Genomic DNA, 13071 nt, shown 5'->3' with positions numbered 1-13071 from the left:
TATATCTTTCTAAAGTACTTTTATAGATCTACAATTTTATCTAGGGATATTGTCTTTTTCTAGGTCAAATAAAATACTTGATCTTTTTACCTGAACTCTCTAAAAACGTTATTTTAATTTTTGTATATTTTGACAAAAGATTTGTATATCTTATGACAATAAATATTCCAAATTTCATGATGGGCATTCCACTAGAACTGTCGCTATAAGCGTTTTATAAAAGTGAGCTAAATTCAAGATGGCAGAACGTAGTACTTGCTACTTTATATAAAAACATATATAAAATACTTTTTAGTGAATACTTTTTTTCTTATTTTTTTTGTGTATTTCATAACATTTCTCTCGTGCTCTCCCATACACGCACACACATATAATCATATTGAGAACTTTATTTAAGCATTAAAATTAATATTCATTTCATTACACTCATTATCCCAACGATTCTATACGCCAAATTTCTTTGAATTCTTGCCAATACTTTTGAAGCCAGTGCTTATTGTTTTGTGGTATTATCAACAACCCCTCTCACCTTTATACCTTACCTGGCATCTCAAAGATGTCTCATGCCAACTTTGGTACACTTTTTTTTATTTATTTATTTATTTTTTAAGCCTATAAGTTGTAGTGAATAATACATAGCTTACCTGGGTGTAGCTGCCGGAGGTGAGGATGCTCTTCCAACAGTCAAGAAGAACAATAGCCTTGTGGTTATTTATATTAATAGAGTAAGGTAATTGTTATAAAAACCTTCCTCCTTTGTGAAGAGTTACTTCATTCCTTTATTTTTATGTTACTGTGGTTACAAGACCTGAGAAGAAGGTTGTATTTTTTTTTTTTTTTTTTTTTTTGCAACCTCACTTCAGGTTAGTTACTTTCAGTTATATGATTTTTTTTTTTTCAACAAACGCAAGGAATATGTAATTATAAACCTTAACTGAAAAAACAAACTCATTTGATAATTTCATAATAAAAGTAATTTTTGATATAGGAACTTTAAAAAATTCGCCTTAGTCAGTTAATAGTAAAGAACAATTAATGTAGAAGTAAGAAGTACCAGAAGCCACTTTTGAGATCACTTACTTTAATTAATATATTTATTTTTGAAGAAACCATGGTAGATAACTCCATATGATTGCACATAACTTTCCTTTTAATCATTTTGGTGAGTAAAAGAGCATAAGTATTTTCAGAAAGGAATGAAACTGAAATAAAATATATTTGTTCCAAATACATAGTTGAAGAAAATAGACTAGTCTGAATCAAATATTGCTATTTTGATGTTTCTGAACTTTTGAGATTAGGATTGGTTATTTGTATTATTTGGATTCATCGGACTACTGTTCTCATCTCGAGTGTAATTTTCACAACGTTTCGGTCGATGTAACCTCTGACTTTCTGCAGGTGTATCTTGTCGAATTTGGGAATGTTTCTGTTGAACTTGGGAATTTGTATGGAATTTCGAGTGGAACCCTTTGGTAGGTTCAATCCTCAGTGTAGGCGACTGAAAAATACAATTTCAAATTACTTAGAACTTCTATCCAGTCATGGCTGATGGAACATGAGCACACTATCCCTGTGAAGTAAATAAAGGGTTCCTATCGGAATCCTGTCCAAATTACGAGTTTGACAAGATATACCTGAAGAATCCATATAATACAGATTACTATTTTTGTCTTTAAAAATTCGACAGGATAACGTTATGTTAGATAATATGGTTGAATGATTGCAATACATTCAGGAATTACAATCTTTAAATAAATTGTAAATAGATGAGTATTTGAAATACTTTTCTTGTTTTAAAGGTATTTAATGTAAATGGAATATTTACTGCCATAATTGTCTAATGTTATTTGCAATTTATAACCAAAAAGAAAAGGACAATTGTAATGATGTCCATTATGTAATTTACACTCTTGTATACTTAGTTATTTAATTCAAGTTGTGAAAAGAGTAAAGTCTTCCAAACAAAATGATGATACATGTGCGATGCCATGATGTCTACTACGTTTAGTTTAATACTAATTAACCTCCTCTGGTTTCATGCAAGCATTCAAAGTAGATAAGATTTCTGATATTAGTTTGCATCTGCGCCATGAAATCTAGCAACCCTCTATCATACTAAAAGTATAAGAAAATATAAATGATTTAATAATGCATGCAATTGTTGCTATAGTTTCAGATCTATGGATGGGACAATGTGGGATATGATGGATTGGAGTAGGTGTATTGCAGATTAATTTCTGCTTAACTTCCTGTTGAAGATGGTTTCATGCAATCTAATAGGAAGGAAAGGAGGTAGCAGGCAAAGTGAAGCTTACATTGTATGCTTGGGTTATTGGTCGTATAATGTATCGGTAGGATTGAGTACCTAGTGTGTGTGTGTGTGTGTGTATATATATATATATATATATATATATATGTATATTACTGCTAACCACACTGTTGTATTCATCAGAAACATGGACATTGCATCAAAGGCACATTAAATGGCTTGAACGATTTCACCCCAAAATGCTTGAGACGTATCTTAAACATCAAGTGGCAAGCACAAGTACCTGATACTGAAGTCCTTGTGAGAGCAAGTTGCACTAGTGTTGAGACCCTTGTAATCAGATCTCACATGCGTTGGGTGGGCCACCTGATTACAAATGAAAGATTGTAGGTTGCCAAAACAAATTTTTTATGGGGAGCCGGAAAATCGCAAGTGCCCTCAACACAAGCCTAGGAAGAGGTTCAGGAAAAATAATTTGAAAGTCTTACAAATCGACATCGACACATGGGAAGAACTTACTCTGCAAAGGCCAAAGTGGTGAAAGCTTGTAGGTGAAAGTTGTGATACTCTAGAGAAAAGAAACCAGGCCCACAGCAATCTGAAGCAAGAGCTTCACAAAGGTTTAATTGATGGTCTTAACGATGACACACAGAGCTGGAAATGCGACACTTGTGAACTAGTGCTTTTGTCAAAAACTGGCTACATCAACCACCTTAAATCGCAAAAACTCCTGTTCAGGTCAACTTTGCACCTATTAGTCCGAACAAAACGATCTGTTTAGCATGCAGCAAAGTTTACAAGTCTACTGCTGGTTTGATAAGACCTGTGGTTGTTCATAGGAATACCCTTCAACCTCCAGAGGAAGTCAACTCAGTAGAAATTGCTCAATTTGTATGTCACATCTGCTTCAAGATGCGCAAATCTGCAGCGGGAGTGCAGAGTCATCTGAGATGGCATGAACGACGAGATTGGGAGAACTCAATGTGATGGCGATCATCTGGAAAGATGCAGCAATCATCACATATATATATATATATATATATATTACGGACTAAGCCTTTGTATAAACAATATTGTCTGAAGATGTCTCTAGTTACTGGTAATTCATCAACTGAAACATGCGCATGAATGTGTAATGACATATTAATGCTTATGTAAAACAAATAGAAAGTATGTCTTGCCCTACTTTGGTATTGAGAATTCTTGTATTAACCTTGTTAAAAACTTAATTGGTTACTTTTCCTCTGGAAGATATTAACCTGGAATTATATATATATATATGTATATATATTTATATATAATGTAAAATTAAACGAATATTATTAATTTTAGAACAGATAATAGGCCTACAATAAAATCATTTAATGCATTTTAATGAAAAATGAAATGGGGATTTTATACATGAGATTTAGTAGAATTATATTGTGATTGTAATCTTTGTAAGGGGACATAAACGTGGTAAAGAGGTAAAAACGTCTATTGGGAGTTTTATCCATTATACAATCTGTATTTAACTAATCTATATATGTTTTTTAAGGGAGTGAGGGAGTATGTGTGTGCTGAGGTGGAGAGGACTCCCGTAAGCCGTGGTGAAGGCAACCGTTCTTGGAGAAGCAAATCTCTGATTTAAAAAACCATAAAGCAGGAGACCAGTACCCGCATTAAGCTGGTCAGCAGTTTAACTTGTTGCTGGCTATTTTGCTCTTGCTTGTTGCTGGATCTCAACATCTTGGACCGAGAGAGAGACTTAGCTGTCGTACAAAGCTAAGACTCTGTAACATCATCTGTGTATAGATACTCCCTCAGGCATTTGTCTATAAAAATAGTCCTGTGGCGATGGAAGTCATTTTTGGGCTCATGGACTTTAAGTGTCTGAGGGAGTGGCACTCGTCTGACAAGATGTTGCAATCATCATATACAGTCCTCTCCACCCCAGCACACACATACAAACACATACGGTGCTAGTTGGCCATTGACCCCCAACAAGGGTTCATTCGCCCTATATATATATATATATATATATATATATATGTTCTTGGTTCCAATATATATTCAACCATACCTGGTTAAAAACAAGATTGTTTTTGTCTGTTTAGTGCTTGCTCAAATTTTATGAACCAAGTTTCCTTTTTGTTTGATTTTCCCAAGTTCAACAAAAGCTGTCCAAAATTACACTATTCTCTTGTTCTTTCGGCTTCTATGAGTCATGTTCATTATGTGATTGTAAAAAGCAGTGAATTTATTAGTCACATAATGTTTAAAACTTAAAACCAAACTCCTATTGACTTTGCTTACATCCAGATTGAATAATCGATGTTTAAAAATACCAAATACAGACTCAAAATAAGTTTCTCTCACATTAATTTTCCCTTTGAGTATAAATGATGAATGTTTTTGGTTTATTGTGTCTTTTCAATGTTAACTAAACAGTATGAATAGTAATAACTTACTTATGCTTTATTTAAAAAAAAAAAAAAAAAGACTCTTTATTTACCCCAAACAAAGCACAATGCCACTTGGACGTGAAGGGCTACTAATAATGACCGGATTTGCCGGGATACTATGTAGGAAGTTGAGCAGCGAGATATCTGTTCACATTACACTTGAACTTCTGAATATCAGAACTGTTAGGGAAGTAGAGACCTAGGAGAATGCTGCTTATACAAAAGTAGTGTTGCAATATTTTTTATACATAAGGGGGGAGGTATTCTCCTTGAAAATTGGGAGATCCTATTTATAAACGCTGCCAATAAAAACTGATGAATCAAATTAACGTTCTGTTATCAACCAATCAGAAACCAGAATTGCTCCATAAAAATATTGAATTTTTTAGCATTCCAGCACATAATCTTTCTCATGTCAACACGAGAAAGAGTTTTTGCTCTTTGCTTGCGAAATTCTAAAGTCCAGGACCTGTACAGAATAGCAACCCACTGAAAATTCTTCATATCCAGGACTTGTGCAGAATAGCTACCCATCGGAAACTGTTCTGAAATTAAACATGGCTTCCAATTCAAGAAACACGGTCAGCAATGAAAATTGGAAAGAAGTTCACAGATCTTGATATTCAAAAATAAAATAAATTAATGACATTTACATAAGTGTGAGAAAGAAAGTGTGTGTGTGAGTGAGAGAGAGACATAATCCAGTGCTCCTAAAAAACGTAGCACACTGACTCACTAAAATTGCTTGGGCAGAGCCGTTGGCATTCTTCAGTCAGGGAGCCTCAGGCAGTTCGTTATAAAAAAAATATCAGCTTCATCAAAGTATATTTTTTGATTAAATATGTTTCTCATTCCGTGGAATCTCCATGGGTCCCGCTAGCTTAAAATAAATTTCGAAACGTAGACCTTGAGAAAGGAAAAGCGATACAGATATGTTACGTAATGTATTTCTCACTTTTGATTAAAATATTCTTTGTAAGCAAATTTAAACTTAAATTTGATTAAATATGTATATATATATATCCTTCCTCTTCTCCATACTTGTACCGTACTACCACCTTGGTGATTGATACAGCAACTAAATATCTATATTTTGATTTGTAGGCTTCAAGAACTGTGACTTGACTTACTGCTTTCTCATCTTTTCCTTTCTTGCTTAATGCTGCAATTATCATACTTAACATAACAACTAAGCAGTTTTCAAATATAAAACACAATGTTATAAAAACATAATTGATGCTATATTGCTTCAATTTACACACCAGAAATGCATTTTTTTCTCTACATTCATTATTCAAGTGTTAATTTGCACCAATATTTGAAATAATAAAAAAAAATAATTTTAAGGGCTTTAAACCGCAAACATCCTTTATGTACCGATCATATATAAGAGAATATATGCTGCATAATAATGTTGATACATTGATTCCCCCCCCCCATTAGATTACCAAAGTTAAGCATCGTTGAGCCTAGTCCGTACTAAAATGGGTGACCATTGGGGAATACTAGGTGCTCTATGTAACATAATACAGTGTTCCTAAAACAAAGTAGAACTCTGACTTACTAAATTCTTCAGTCATGGAGCCTCAGGCAGCTCGTAATAAACTAACTCCACCCCCCAAAGAATGGAAGCAAGGTCTGGAAGGGTAGACGACCTAAGACTGCTCAGGACTAATACCTCAGCCCAACAAGTAAGAGGTTACCAAAATGGTCCATTTTCTGCTGGACTGATAGTCTGGAACGGATCTTAGACTTGTATCTGCTCGTTAAACGTCTGTCTTAAGAGAGGTTGCTAATCCATGTACTACTTTTGTGCTTAATACTGACTGCATAGATGTATCAACCTAATTCTAACCAATCTCTCTCTCTCATGTCCTTTTCTCTTCCCTGCAACCTCTATCTCACAGAAGAGATGTTGCGAGTTTTTCTCTGCTGTATTGTTATTTTCATGGAAAGTGTTCGACTGAGCTTCAGTCTATGGTCCCCCCCCCCTCGCCAAACTTTCATAAGAAACACTCATTTAGCTGAAAACACTATTAATTCCCCCCCCACTCTTTATCGGTGCCTAAACCTAAACGTAGATTCCATGAACAAAGCTTCTTTCTTAGAACTGCACGCCTGTGGAATTGTCTTCCGTTTTCCTGCTTTCCAGCTGACTACAATATGGTTGTCTTCAAGTCTAACGTAAACAAGTTCTTGACTAGCCGTTCCACTTGTTAACAAATTTACCGAATTTCCATTTACTAACGATTACTATATTGTCCAATTAACTACTGTACACTCTTAACCCTTATTCTCGAGCGGTCTCTGGCCTTGATAAGTGGTTATGTCTATGTAAAAAAAAAAGGGGGGGGGTCACCCGGGATTAAATAGATAAGGAAGGTTCTATAGACTGGCTAAAAGAAAAAGCTTCGCTCCGCTGTAGTCTAATGGCTGCCTAAGATGAAGGCTTGATGATTAATACCCTTAAGAGGAGTGATTTCAGCAATAACAAATGCAGGTTCTGTGAGATAGAAAGCAAGAGTGTGAGCCATCTGACATCCAGCATTAAGATTCTGCTACCATACTGTGTGACACAGTGGAGTGTGTAGATGTCTCTACTGGCCAACCTGTAAAAAATTGAATAAGTTCAGAATAGTAAGAAATAAGCCTTACACCATGACTATGCAATTCCTAAAGCTACTCGTATGTACCTAGAAAACATAGCTATTCCATTGAACATAGTGATATGGGATAAGCAGAAAGACGTAGAAGTTGGTATTCACAATGATGCGGGGTTGAACAGAGAGGCAAAAAGATAACAAAATACCAAAGTCTGATGTGTAGCATAAAAAGAAACTGGAATCTTAGGAAGATCTCCATCATTTCAGTAATTATAAGAGCAACCGGAATCATGAAAAAACGAATTTAGCACACTGTTGTGAACATACTCGGTGAACCAAGGGCAAGAGATACAATTTCGCATAAAGGACAGTTATAATTTTAAAAAGAACTCGCTTGGAGTCTTACAAATAACAGGTGAATGTGTGGCATCTGATCGGATGCCCCATCGCTAGCAAAATTAAAAATTAAGAACATTGAATATATATATAAATATAGATATATATTCATCTATGACAAATATTGTGTAAGAGCTTAGTATATGTTTGCTTGTAAAGGTATAGACTTGAATTCTCCTTTTTGCATAGCTGTTAGATTGGCTGCATCGACAAAAAGGTTCAGACTTGAGTTAAAAGGTGATTCGTGTCTGGGATTTGAACTGTAGAACCAGCAGAATTTTTATCTCCACACTGATAACACCCAAAAAGGATGAAACATGTATGTGGATAATAATTTAAAAAAAAAAAAATGTTAGAATTTTACATATTAGCCCCCCCCCCAGCATTGCCTGGTTGTAAAATGTTTAAATGTAATAGTTTAATTTATGCAGATTTTGTATTTATTAATATAGAGCAATACTCAGTTGATTATTATATTGTACCCAATATATAGTACTGATTTCAAGAGTTAAATATGACTTGGGTGCTATCAGCGAGAATCAAAACCAAAACATATCCCCCCTTCTTTGTTGACATCTGTACTATATCCTAATACACATAAAAACTAAAATAACATTGTAAAAAGTATAAATGTATATTTGTGCATGTGTAGAAGAGCACTTTAAGCCAACTTGCGCCTTTCAAGTTCCAATATTTTCAATTGACCCCTTACCAGCTATTTTTACCGGCTAAAGACAAAATAAAATTATTTCCAGAGGTCCGAATCCTTTATATATAAAATTTCAAGTCTGTACACCAAAAATTGACAAAGTAGTTTGGTAGAGATCGTTTCTCAAACAGACAAGGTCATATATATAATTCACGTGAACTCTTTCGAACATTGTTGCAAGGAATAAACGCTGTCCAAATTACAAATTTCCAGTTTTTTTCAAGTCTTTCATTTTCATTTTGATACTTTTTTGTGACCAAGAGCGAAAAACTACTTGAAATATAAAAATAAAATATTAGATACAAAAAAACCCACCTCATAACCTTGAAATCACTTTTCTAGAAGTGTACGTGGACTTTTAACATATGTATATGTGTGTGAAGAAGAATCAGATTGGAATATGCATTTACAGAAAAACTAAAAATGCAGTCTGAAATGATCGTACACCTGATCATTGTTGATTTTAAATTCAAGGAACGTTAGCAATAAATGTAAAACTATCGATTTCTGTACATTTATCCAGTCTCTCTCATATATATATATATAAATATAAATAAATATTTTTTTTTATTTTTTATTTATTTATTTTTTTTTTAACATATAATTACAAATCGAGAAATTAGTACACAATGGAAAAATATTAAACTCCGATTCATTAAAAAAAAGAGCAGTGGCGGCTTTCCAAAGTTCAAAATTACCCTGAATATCACCCGACCACATCCATGAGATGAGGGACGCTTTGATCCTACCTTTTATTTTCCACCTATAATTTTCATACTTAATAAAACCCTTGAAATTAGGGTCAATTTGATAATTATATGCATTAACTAGATCCCTGTAAGGAGTAGGGTGCACTATTTGTTTTTCTTTTTAAATCTCCATCGAGGGCAAGTGTCCGAATGTTTTCACACAGCCAAAGGTGTTTCATACGTTTGACTTGCAACAGCATTGGTTGAATAAAGCGGCAGTTTGGCTGTTTCTATCTTGCACGTAATTCAGTTAACTCTGCTTACTGGATGTTTAATCACAGTGCTTAATTCTTAGTTGTCATCTTGTAGCTGAACGCATAAAATTAATTAATATTCAAATTTTGTATCTTTATGTTCTTTTCGTTTTTTAACAAAAAATTTTGATTTTCACAATTCGTACTCCAACGGAAATACCTTTTTAGTAGTGTTTTGACAGAATTTAAATTTTAGACACCAGTAATAGTCTTACTAATTCATCTCTCTTTGCCCCCCCTTCCTCTCTCTCTCTCTCTCTCTCTCTCTCTCTCTCTCTATATATATATATATATATATATATATAGTCATCCACATATAGTACTGTTTCGCTGTTTCACAGCTCATCAGTGCGGCTAGACAGGCAAACACATTAGCAGGGATACTCTATATTGCCTGGAATTGAATGATGATCAACTAATATTTCAAACTTCCAATACTTTTGTCATCAAAATCGGTGAAATCGCCCATTTTTTTTAATCAAATCGATTGATTGCCTGCTCTAGTTGGGGATCCACCGTGGTGCACCGGGAAAAAGCTTCACATGCTTCCTTGCAGTTACTTAGTCCACAATTCATTATAATCTACATAGCACTGTAGAGAACGTATTGTTGATTTTTATAAAATTATTTTTATATAATTGCATTTAAAAGGCTTGAATTAAAGTTGAAAATACAAAAGTCTAGTATCATGCTTCAGTTGTGTTCTAAACAAAAACATTTATTTTGAACACTCTCCTGTCTTATCAAAGAACCTACTATTGATTTTATACGTCGGACAAAAGGGGCATAAAACTCTCCTAATTTTGGCCGGCCCAAGACGGATTATACATACACACACACGTACACATACATAAATGGAACTACAAACAGTTTTGTTTTTTTTAAGCACAGGATCCACTTTCGTCGGTATTCTTTCAGTATTACAATGTTCTTTCCAAAATTACAAGACTTTCAAAACTAAAATATCTGAAGGGAGACAAACTCGAAACACGTGTAATAAAATCATAAAATATGAAAAATACAAATATTAAACAAAATTTTTAAAAATAAATCCCTGTTGGAAGGTTCACTTAAAATATACGCTTTCCTTTCGTTGGAATCATAATACCCCACCTACCCCTCCCTCTCGCTCTTCTCTCTTATATATCTATATACGCCCCCCCCCCCCAATATTCTTAACCTAAAGCCACACATTATACGATATTGCTTTCAGTTTTTTAGACATTAACTTATTTTGTTATCTAGAATACATCGTACTGGTCATTTCATAATAGTTGTTAAAAAAAAATAATCATTAGGTTTATTTTAATAAAATCATATTTACTTTAGATTTTCCCGCTACATGTAAGCAATTGAAAAAGGTTTAGCAAAAACGGACCTAATAAAATGCGACAATATTATTTAATATTGTTGGATAATGTGTTGTATTAATGTGATCAATATGAACAATGTATAAAGCGAAATATAAAATTACTGCTCAAAATGAATGCATGAAATGGAATTTCTATACGAAATAAATATTGTCTTTTTTTATTCATCTATTTTGGATTTACATCTAGGAAACTAATCTATACAACCATTATATATATTTGTTTCATTTATACAAATATAATAGATACACACGTGTCCTTCAGATAAGTTTCTTTCATTTTCAACAATGAGAGTACATTATCCTAGAATCTAGATTCGCATTTGACATTTATAAAAAAGGAAATACAGTTTTACTTCACTTTGTATTAGCATAATAAACCAGTGTTGCCCGACTGCAACAAAAAAGTATACATAGCCTCTTTCTTTTAAAAATCATCTTCACCTCTATATCTTCCTATTGCCAAACCTCCGAAATCGCCCATCTCTCGTCCCCTTTCTGTCTCTCGTCCCCTTTCTGTCTCTCGTCCCCTTTCCGTCTCTCGTCCCCTTTCCGTCTCTCGTCCCCTTTCCGTCTCTCGTCCCCTTTCCGTCTCTCGTCCCCTTTCCGTCTCTCGTCCCCTTTCCGTCTCTCGTCCCCTTTCCGTCTCTCGTCCCCTTTCCGCCTCTCGTCCCCTTTCCGTCTCTCGTCCCCTTTCCGTCTCTCGTCCCCTTTCCGTCTCTCGTCCCCTTTCCGCCTCTCGTCCCCTTTCCGCCTCTCTTCTCCCCCATTTTCTGTCCTTCCATCCCTTGCCCCCCCCGTCTCACCTCTGGATCTCTCTTTCTCCCCCATCCCTCATCCCACCCCTGAATCTTTCTTCCTTCCCCCCCCCCCCGTTCCACCCCTTGATCTCTCTTCATCTTGCCATCACCAATTTCTTTACAATTTTCACTTATTCAACAAACTTCAGAAATCCTACATTCTCTTTACAATTTGGGCACTTTGCATCTTTAAAAGTGAAGATTTTCACACTTATTCAACAAAGAAAACTATCACAACAAGGAGAAAAAGGCACGGAGACGTCACTATCAACTGAGCAACAACTTATGGCATATCAACAAAACAATATTTCAGCTGTGTGTCACAAGACACCATCAAAAAGTATTTAGTTACAATTTGAAATCAAAGAATTGGTCCACTGTAGTGCTACAAACAAAATAGGCCTCTTAAATTGACAATGACAAATACTTTAAACTGTTGATAACGCTGCTGCATCGGTTATTGCATCACATAAAGTAAACAATGGAATACTTTAAAATATTAAATAGCAGTATTCTAGTATATTTAAAGCACAAAGAAATCCTGCTTAATCATAAAGTTTCTAAACTCATGAATGGACGGCACTTAGTTAAATACTCTAGAGACCTTGGAAATATCAATCCTTGTATAGATCAACACTAAACTGTTGTAAACATATCGCATATATATAATATTAAAATTCCGATACCCATGCCTGCTTTCGCATTGAATCTTCTAGATGGTGTGAGGAAAGGAAGGAGAAATTGGTGGGAGGGGGGATGCGAGTAGTGGTAAAATATGATATGATCCACCAGGTGGCAAGATAAGTTACTTGCAATTAAAAACATTAAGAGATTGATATGCAGTAAGATATCAGATTAGCCTATGCATAGGCAATAAAAAGCTAATTACTTTTATAATTATCCTCGATTTTATAATATACTAGCAGGACACCCGACGTTGCCCGGATTGAATGGTGATCAATGAATATTTCACATTCCTATATTTTTGTTGTCATTGAAATCTGTGAAATCGTCCGGGAGGAAGCTTCACATGCATCCATGCAATAACTTAGTCCAAAGTATATGTTATTCTATATTGCACTGTAGAGAACCTACTGTTTCTTTTATAAAATTATTATATATAAACTTCTTTCCAGTTAATGAAAACAAATATTAAGAAATTTACGTGCGGAGTTTGAACCTACAGATCACGTCATGCAACAAAACAAAAACAAGCATGCTATAAACTTACTCACAGAATTTTCACAACCTGTTGTTCTATCATTGTTGCTAAGTGATGACACGAAAAAAATGGCTTTACCGATGATAAATAATCAGGGGTATTCTGAAACAAAACTAAGATCACTCCCAGACTTTATACACTAAAGTTCTGTAAATTTTAAAGAAAATCTGTTCAACCGTTTTGGAGTCTATAAGGAACGAACTCACACACATAGACAAAGTTGCATTTATATAATTGTGTATGTATGTGTGTG

General features: G+C 34.5%; 1 protein-coding gene across 1 annotated transcript in view; it reads left to right on the top strand.

Annotated features, from left to right (window-relative positions):
• The window catches only part of LOC145267797 (death-associated protein kinase 1-like), a 653913-nt gene that overhangs the window by 273866 nt on the left and 366976 nt on the right, over positions 1-13071 (top strand). The gene's annotated exons all lie outside the window — the stretch shown is intronic.

Source organism: Euprymna scolopes, chromosome 4 (genome assembly GCF_053919585.1).
Source record: "Euprymna scolopes isolate OS-2025 chromosome 4, ASM5391958v1, whole genome shotgun sequence".
In the NCBI taxonomy this organism is placed as follows: domain Eukaryota; kingdom Metazoa; phylum Mollusca; class Cephalopoda; order Sepiida; family Sepiolidae; genus Euprymna; species Euprymna scolopes.
The sequence above is the reverse complement of the archived record's forward strand: the minus strand, read 5'-3'. Positions and strand labels throughout refer to the sequence as shown.